At 33.7% G+C, this 10,124-nt stretch overlaps 1 pseudogene; it reads right to left on the reverse strand.

Moving 5' to 3' along the window:
- Window positions 1-8,833: 8,833 nt before the first annotated feature.
- Window positions 8,834-9,804, reverse strand: LOC107504287 (annotated as a pseudogene).
- Between the last annotated feature and the right edge of the window lie 320 nt (window positions 9,805-10,124).

Raw genomic sequence — 10,124 nt, forward strand, 5'->3', positions numbered from 1 at the left:
GCTCAGGTTTTGAAAAAGAGATGGTAAAAAAAAAAAAAAAAAGGAAATGACACACTAGGACCAGGAAATGAACTAGAGATTCTTTTATGCAGGTGAAACTAGGTCTGTACAATTTACAACCTAAGAATTAACAAACTGTGTTCCATGTGGATAATTATGTTCTCTTTTTCTTTGAGGGTCACAGAAAAAGTCTTCCTTAATTATATAAACATTCCATGGCATCAGATTGGTGCAAATGGCACTGTTGTCAGATTTCTCTCAACAATCTGGACCTACCTCTCATCCTTTGTGTCTGTTTTGAATCTTTGTTCCAAAAGAGCAACCCCATTACTGCGTGCCAGGAGAGAGGCTGGACTGTCTGTCACTGTCGTTTCCTAGCTTGGCTCAGACACTCTGCTAAATGCTGTTTTCGGTCTGTCTAAATGTACGTTTTTAGTTTTAGCTGCAACCTTTACACTTCTGTCCATAAACTTCTCCATTATGTGTTAAAATACCAAGTAAGTGCCCCAGACTACACCATGTTTCACATTCTTTTTAAAGATTCTGCTTGGGAACCTTGTACTTGTTAGCCTTATGTAATGTGCTATGTTTTTTCAGAGAAATAAATTGAGGGAAATTTTGGCCTAATCTAGTTTAAAGCAGGTCCAAAAGCTGGAGTGGATGGCTGTATTACACACACACACACACACACGCACGCACGCACGCACGTGCGCCCCTTTTTTCCTTTTCTCTTCGTTTTACAATGTTACATAGCGTACGGTTGCTTGGTTATTTTGTCTGAAGGCACAATTCTGGCCAGGTCATTCCCTTTCATTCCCCTATCAGTTACTTTAGCTACCTTACGTTACCCACTGAAAAAAAGGAGAGATAGTATGTCTTGTAAACTGAAGGCATACTAGAAACTTAACCTTTTTAATGCTCATACTCCTGCTACTCCATTTTGCCAATGGGATGGATCTTGCTCCTTAGTTCACATAGCTGTAAGTATATGAGCCACAAGCCTGGCTTTCCAGACCCTTTGCAGCATTAATGCTATGGTCCTCTACTCCTTCTTAAACTCTCCATTCTAGAGAAAGCATTCCACTGTTGTTCCTTCATTTTTCACATCACAGAGGTTTTGCTTATATAGTTCTTTCCTGCACCCACTTCCAAACAATGTCTTTCTTTTATTTTACATTCAGATTCTATAATCCCAGCACCCCCTTTGTCCCTGAAGATTTCTCTTATCCCTCTGCTACTCACTATTCCCCTCTCCCAAGCATGTTGATCTTTCTCCTCTTGAGGACCAAAATAATGTATGGAGAATTCTTAAACACACATTCTATGGGTGCTATCATTTACTATGTGTATATTTTATTACTTTCTACAAGACTCTAAGATACTGTGAATTATTTTTTATAGCATGACATTATTAAATGATTAATAGGTAAATAATCTAATATCCATAATTTTTAGGTATTGCATTTAAGGTGCAGGCAGGGCTACTGATAGACCCTCAAGATCATATTGAAAATTTGAGGTTATAGCACAAATGATAAATCAGGGCTTATGTTACAATAGGAATCATGAGAGCAGAAGCTCCTATTCCCAAGTAAACAGTAAAATGCATGGCTAATCCCACGTTTTGGCCACATATGTACCAGACATTTCAGGTCACCTATTATATGTGTTTTCCTCAGATATTTCTTTATATGTCATATCTCCAGACCTGCGTGTATATATGCAATTACCAATTTTGCTTGGAAAATGTACTGATAAACCATAATAGATGTGGCTTCGGGATCTTATAATTTAGTGCAGAGAGCAGAGACACACATACACAATACTATACAAAGGAAATGCAATCAGTGGACTGCGAAATTTGTAATAAAAATATTATTGGGGTTCAGAGGACTGAGAAATTCTTCTGGCCAAAAAGATATTCATCTACAAGAGAAAGGTTTTAGGAGTAGAAAAAATTGAGTTCTACAGTGAACTATGGTTAAGTTTTTTAGAAATAAATATTGTTGATGTTTGATTGTCTAGTTTTAAAAAGTTGAAACTATAAAATACATATAGAGAAGAATGAAATAGTTTAGTTATACAACAGTGAAATAACCACAGAAAACATTTTCCTTTTTTCATATATATTTTTTTATAGATAAACTGAATGTATGTTACATAACTTGATTTTACTACTAAATACTAAGTCCCAAGTGTTTCTGGAAGTCACAGACGGCAATATTTTCTAGTTATAAAACATAATGAATACATTTTGTTTTATCAAATCTCTTGTTTCGATGTTTCCAAATTTCTTTAGTATAAATAATTGCCTAACAGCTTGTCTGGTTAGTGTTTTAAGATAGATTGCTGTCAGTCATATCACTATGTGAAAAGCATGAACCATTTGAAAACTTCTGATGAACATCACCAAATAGCTTGCTGTAGAAATTGTGAAAATGTAGAATGCTATTTGAGTGTGAAAATATGTAATGCTATATGAGTATAATGCTATATTTCAATGTACTCTTATTTTGTTTGATACTTTTACTTTTATTGAGTATTTCATGATTAGAATGAGAAAAAACATGTCTCTAAAAACTGCATATTTCATTGATTTGAAAGGTTAAACAGTTTTCTAATAATTTATTAGCTTTAACATTCCTCTTCTAGATCTTCTGTTTCATATAACTGTATTGAAATTTATAACTAGGCACTGGAGTTTAAATTTTTTATTATATGATTTCACTATGGATTAAAATAGTAAGCCTTTGTCATATATTTTTTGAAATATGTTTCAGATTATATTGTTATGGTTATCAGATTGTTTAAAATGGAGAAAATCAACTCTACCAACCCTTCAATTTTTGTTTTTTCATTGCTCCTAAGATGTTAAATTCTTTCAACATCAAAAAATCAAATGCTAAGTACATAATTTATTTTATTTTTAAAATAATTTTTTAAATTATGTTTTATTCTTTGATCCTTTTGAGATTTGCTTTACTGAAAAATATAACTATCAAGTACCATTTATTAAATCATTCCCTTGTCCATTTTTATTTGTCCTTTAGGACACATTAACCAATAACCTATATACTCAGGTCTACTTCTGGTCTTCCTTGTCTGTTCTGTTGATATTCTTGTCTACTATGTGCCAAAATCAAACTTGTTTGATTGTTTGGGCTTTGTAATTTGTTTATTCTCTCTATCCAATTTCATTATAAAATCATATTAATTAGTTTCAGTCTTTCTTGAAATAGTTCAATGGGATTTTGGTTTCTTTTCAAAGACCTTGCTTAGTTTATCCTGGAATCTTTCACATTTTTTGATGTTACTATAATTGAAATATTTGTTTACGTTATCTAATCTAAATAATTATTGATTGCATCGAAGAAAAAGTTTTGGAATGTTGCATATTTTTACTTTAGCTCATAAACAATGACTAAGTAGTTCAATTAGTGATCTTAGTTTTTAAAATATGTAATATTTTTTTCCTTTCTAAAATGATTTTCTTCTCTTTTTATTTGTCCTTTGCTTTTCTGTATTAATTCCTGAGTAATGCTTGAAAAATTGTAATTTTTGTTTTGATTCTGCTTTTAATGAGAAAGTCATCGATATTTCACCGTTAAGAATGCTATTGACTGTTAGTTTAAACTAGATAGTCTTTATCATGTTAATATGAGTTTTTAATGCTTTTCTAACATCCATTCAATGTATTTTTTCTTATGACTTTATTAATGTGATATTCCCTATTAATAATTTTGTGATATTAATATATCTATTTATTTCTAAGATAAACTCTATTTAGTAGAAGTAAGTTTTCTGTTAAATTGATCTATTTATTTTATTTATAACTTTTTCTTTATATAACTTTATAATTGAAAATGTTTATTTCTTTTTTTTAGATTTGACACAAAATTATATTCAGAATATGAATTATTTAGTTTTTTGTTTATTCCTTATTTTGGAAGCACTTTTTCCCCCATTTTTATATCAAGAAAATTTGAAATATATAAGTTTAAAAAGATCATCCATAAAATATTTAGGTCCAAAACAATTTGTTGAGAAGAATTATTTCATGAATTTTATTTTATTATATTACAAGTACTTTAATAACAATTTCTGCCTATTAGATTATTAAATCACATTGGAGAAAACCCAGGAAACAGAAAAATGAAATAAATTATTCTATTTATCATCTATCTATCTATCTATCTATCTATCTATCTATCTACCTACCTACCTATCATCTATCTTAGTTGATCATCTATTTAATCATCTCTCTTTTTGTCTAGCTACTTACCCATACATCCATTTATATAAATTGATACTTTACATAAATTTTGTAATTTATTTTTTTATTTAATATCCTTTCAACAATATTGTCGTTGTATTTGAGTTTAAGAAATTTATAGCAAAAAAATTTTACAGCAATTATTTTAACTTAGCTCTATATTGAGATATTTCAAAACTCTTCATATCTTAAATTTTCAGTATCATTAAAACCCCAATTATATTTCCAAAATTTTGATCTAAAGGGAACTGTAAGTTATCTTTTAGTAATAATTTGTTGATATTATGATTTCTCAGCTGGTGCATGAATAAAAATAAATTTGAATTTGAGGACAACATAATTTTGTTTGTCCTTTTTTGTATTTATGTGCTTCTTTAGTTTATTTGTTTCTATAATGTATCAAGTTGCCTCAATCTGCCTAGGTAGATATTTATTTCTATTTATGTTGCCTGATCTGATGAAGATATTAAAACTAACTCTTCAAGTGTTTCTTTTTGTCTTTGATACATTGCTTAGGTATGTACTAGACACTGGCTAACTTTTTTAAAAAACAGATTGATATTTTTGTATTCTTTCTATTTCCTTATACAGAAATTCCAACCATTTGAGGCCACAAAGTAATAAATTCTTTCTGGAATAATCAAAAAACTTAGCATTATGTTCCATTGAACTGATACTTTTTTATACCTTTGATAACAGATATATCTAGTATTTTCTTTTTTTTAATTTCTAGAGCTGTGTTCTTTCTTAGCCTTTAAGCAATATTTTCTTTCTTTTGAGCTATGGGATTTTTCATCATTACTATTTATAATAATAAAGAGCATGCTTGAATTGATTTTCAACCATTCTATTGACCATGTAGGTGCCATTAGAATCTCCCCTTCACATCTAAAATTGGAAAGGAGAAAAAAGTGCCTAAATTTTGGTCCTGCCTTAAATTCTTAATTGACATTTACTTACTAGCTTTTTCCAGAACTAAATGCCTCTACTTCTGTCATCCTTTCCCACTCCTTGCAAGGTTCTGATTATCAACAATAGAACACCACAAGGTCATCTGTGGTCTTCCCTCATTGAATGAATCATATTCTATACTAGAAAACTGTTAAGTCCTGCACACAATGTGCAAAAAAGAAATCTGTTATTTCCTGATATGGCTTTCAATGAAATTGTAACCTTTCAATGAATTTATAAAGACAGTGAGAATAATAAATTCAGAAGGAAGAAAGTTTGGCAATAGTGTTTGATTTTCTGCTGGATTTTCTGATTTTCTGATGGACTTCCATTTTTTAATCAAAGGAAATAAAGTTGGGGAGGGGCTAGTATTCCCCTTGCGTGCTTCTCATTAGTGGTATTCTTCCATATCATTGACAGGAAAGTTTACTTTAGCATTTCTTTTCTTAATCTGTCTTGATATTATTAGTAATTACTTCTAAAGCTTTGTCTTGCTTTTTTTCTTAATTTTGATGGTTGTTATACCCTTTTGACATTTTTGATTTTTCTATAAATATTTTAATAAGTTACGAGAAGCAAATTACAGAATGTTAGCTTAATGTGTCTTCTTTACTTAGATTTTCACCTTATGCAGAGGAAACAATGTGAGTAAAGTCACGAAAAAGGGGTATTTCTGGGAAATGACTACATCTTAAGAATTATACGGTTTTATTTTGGATTGTGCAATGGGGAGTCGTTAACATTTTTTGACCTGAAATTTGACACTATGAAGCTGTATTTAATTGAAACTAGATTGACGACATGGTTAGAATTAATACAATGAATCAGTGACAATTTATGAGGTGTATTGCTATGGTTCAAGTAAGAGGAGATTCAGGGCAATATTAGATTGAGGCATTTATTATAGTATATGACTTAGTCAAGTTGCAATATAGTTAGTTTTCAGAGTCAGACTTCTTGTTCATTTGTAATTCATTCATTTCTAACTGGTAATAAACATATGATTTTGGTATTGCTTTTTAATATCCATGTGCCTCAGTTTTCTCAGAATTTGAGGTGGTTATCAAATGTCATTTACAGGGTTGGTAAGTCTGCCAATAATAAGAATTCAGTAAATTTAAACTATTATTACTCACAGATTATTATTTTTTAGAACATTAGCTCACTCCAAGGAATTGTGACAAAGGTAAAGCAACCCTCCTTAAATCTGAGATTTCTGTACAAAAAGTGCAATAAGCATGTATTTGTATCCCCCACTCCCACCCCAACTCAGCCATCTAGGCTTGGTAGGAAATGGTCCTTAGATCAGCATTAGTGTGCTCAGGACTCCATTTAGTCTTCATAAACTTGGACATCATTTTTAAGTACTGTCATCTGATACCCAAATTTGCTCTATGGCTATATTGACTGTTGTTTCTCTTAAACTCTGAAAAATAAATCCTGTGTTTATTTTACAAGCATTTGGCTCTACTTGTGAAGCATTGTATATTTCCTGCTTTTCTGTGAATTTGAGAGCTTTGATTTCCCAGGAATTGTTATGCTAATTAATGTGTTTGTATATTTTTCATTAACTTATAAGGATGAAAAGAATGAGACAGTATTAGTATACTACATCATTTGTTTAATTATTTGTAATAAACAGTTGGAAGCATGTAAATGAATATGCTTTTCCTATTAAAGGCAAGTGTTAAGCTTTTCCTATTTAAAATCATATGCTCTGTTGGAAATTTGTTAAAACAGAAAGACATAATTTTAGACCTTCTCTTAATATTTCATTACTTGCAATTAGAAATTAAAGCATATCAACTGTGTGAAGTCAAAAATTTATCTTGTCTTTTAGACCCTGTATCTTACCCCAGTCCAGGAATTACGATTATTTTTTTAGATCAACATGTTAAAAGATCACCTGTATCTTTTGTAGTTTAAAATGAGAGACTAACTCATTGCCACAAGAAATGTAGCTGCTTATGCATGAGATACCTATATGTTAAATGTCTATAGAGCAGAGTGCAAGTCTGTGCAAAGCACCAGAATTCTCAGGGAAGAGAAACTACATTTAGGTCATAGTAATAATGTTAAAAGTAAGATAAAAAAATTATTAAATACACAGTATATGTCAGGCTTTGTTCTTAACTCGTTATCTCCTTGACAATGAAAAAAGTTTGTTATTTTCTTCATTGGACAAAGAAAGAGGTTCAAATTCTTGCCCAGGTCAGGCAGACAGTAAATTGACTATTTAAATGGAGACATTCTGATTCAGAGCTGGGATACGAAAGCACTACAAAAAACTTTATAATTCAAATATTTAACAGATTTACTCACAAAAATGACTTCTTGAAGAAAATAGAATTTGAAAAGTTATCATCATTGCTGTGGAAAAACATTCATTCTTTCTCTAATTATTTGTTTTACTTATAATTTCTCCTTTAATCCATGAGTAATTTTTAATGTGTTGATTAATTTCCAAATATTTGGGGATTTTCCAGATTTCATCTTTTTAATTTCTAGTATAATTTCACTTGGCCAGAGAATGTATTTTGTAAAAGTTCTATCCATTTAAATTTATTGAGATTTGTCTTGAGGCTCAGAATGTGGTCTATTTTGTTGAATATTTCACGTTACTTGAAAATAATGTATATTTAATGTGATTTTGGGATAGAATGTTCTGTAAATTGAAACACATACAAATCGGTTGATAGCATTGTTCAAGTCTTCTATATCCTTTCTGACCATTTTTGACTACTTGTTGCATAATTACTGATAGAAAAGTGTTAAAATCTCCAGTGATAATTATAGAGTTGTCTAATTTTTTTCTTATGAAATTTTCCTTCATATATATGAAGCTCTGTTATTGTGTCCACACACATTTGAGATTATGTCTTCTTAATGAACTTGATGCAGGATTATGTCCTCTTAATGAACTTAATGAACTCAGGCAAATTCCCCAGAGTGGCGGGGGGACCAATCTGTGCACTGAGAAAAGAGAGTTCTTTAACTAAGTATTCAATACACACGCCAAAGTTAGAATTAAAAGAAAGGTTTATTGGAGAAGGAGTCACACTCCACAGAGTATGGTCTCTCAGAAGCAGAGAGTGAGAGAGACTCGGAGAGATAGAGAGAGACAAGGACAGTGAGAAAGACAGAGTAAAGGCACTGAGAGGGACTGAGAGAAAGACAGTGAGAGAGACCCTGACTTCGGGGAATTCAGTTTATTTATCATTCTTTATTTCTTGAAATTACAGTTTAAAGACTTTGTTTATGCATTTCCTTTGATACGGACATACAGTAAGGAAGGGGAAAGGGAAGAAGAGTATATAGCAAAAAGGTAAGAATATGTAACGTGAAAGACCTTGCAGTTCCTAGCCTTTAATCCAGAAGTTCCCTATGGTTTTTAGAGTTAGCATAAAGGAACGAATGATTTTATTTCATTTTTTCAGAAGTGCTCATAGGCCTTTAATCTATAACTGCCTGGCCACACTCCATCACTGCCCCAGGATGGTAGGAAGGGATAAAGATGTATGGTCAACCCAGCAGGTGGCCTGGTCAGAGATGGATGGGAATGAGTCGGAGGCATTCATCACAGTCCAGGAGAAAGAGGGAAGGGCTAGGTCAGGCTAGGGCCGGGGCAGGGGACTCCCAGCCCCAGATGATGAGTGTGTTGCTGGCCTGGGCAAGCACAACGATGGACACTCAGCCTTGCTGTCAGATAAAGTTAGCCACAGTAGCTAGTTCCTCCAGGGTTATGTAGATGAACTTGCCCTAGTCATCAATTACGCTTTTCAAGTACCCTCAACCAGCAGGTCCTGCATGCGGTTTATAGTGTCCTGAGTCCGTAGGGCCACCTGGGAAGCCAGATCTTCCAAGAACACAACCTTGGACTGCTTAACATAGTTGATAAACTCTGTCAGGAAGCTGTGGGACTGTTTTTCAGTCACGGTCTCGCCCACACTCTCTTCCTCCACCACAAAGGCCTCCTCCAGTTTCAGGTACTCTTCATGCTCCCACTGGGCCTTCCTCTCCTCCTCCTCCTTCTGTTTTCCCTCTAGGTGAAGCCTCTCCTCCGTTCCTCACACTCAGCTTGCTTCCTTTGCCTCGCGCTAGGCTTTCCGTGCTTGTTTCTCCTCCAGCTTCCATAGTTTCTTGGCTCCAATTTTCCCTGACAGGTGACTTTCCACTGGCTTCTCAATGTCTTCTTTCTCCTGGACTGTGATGAATGCCTCTGACTCATTCCCATCCATCTCTGACCAGGCCACCTGCTGGGTTCAATGCTGAGCCTGCAGGCGGCTGCCCAGATCTCTGCCTGGGGGCCTACACCCAGATCTCCGTCCTTGGATTCCAGGAATCGAGGCTGGGCCACTTGCCTGCTAATACTGGCTCTTCATTGTGCATTGGCTCTTGACCACCTACTGCCACCCAGCCCTGTCTGCAAGTCAGGAAGTAGATAAGGCCATCAAGCAGAGCACTACCACCAGGTGCACCACTGGGGGGTGGATGGAGGGGCAACCATGACATTGGCTTCCTAGCAGGACCAGCACATCAACCCAAGGCTGTAATCTCCCAAGTCCTGCCCAAACGCCCATGCGGGCATGCAGGGCAGCCACTTAAAAATTGCTTTTCCTGTTTCCCCTTCACAGGTGTGGGAAATAAGTTGTTAGCACTCTCAGCAGAAATCTTCCTTTGTTCTGCAAGTTTCCTTCTGGCCTGGCTGTAGGGCTCATCAGCACCTTGCAGTCACTGAATGTGGCTTGATTTAACACTTTAGTTCTCTTGCTTCATCCCTATATTAAATTGATCCTTTTATCTTTATAAAAGTTTCCTCTTTATCATCGGTAATATCTTTTGTTCTATGCTCTACTTTTTCTAATATTAATATAATTCTGGTTTTATTATGATTTTTGTT

Source organism: Rousettus aegyptiacus, unplaced genomic scaffold, assembly GCF_014176215.1.
Source record: "Rousettus aegyptiacus isolate mRouAeg1 unplaced genomic scaffold, mRouAeg1.p scaffold_m13_p_5, whole genome shotgun sequence".
Classification (NCBI taxonomy): domain Eukaryota; kingdom Metazoa; phylum Chordata; class Mammalia; order Chiroptera; family Pteropodidae; genus Rousettus; species Rousettus aegyptiacus.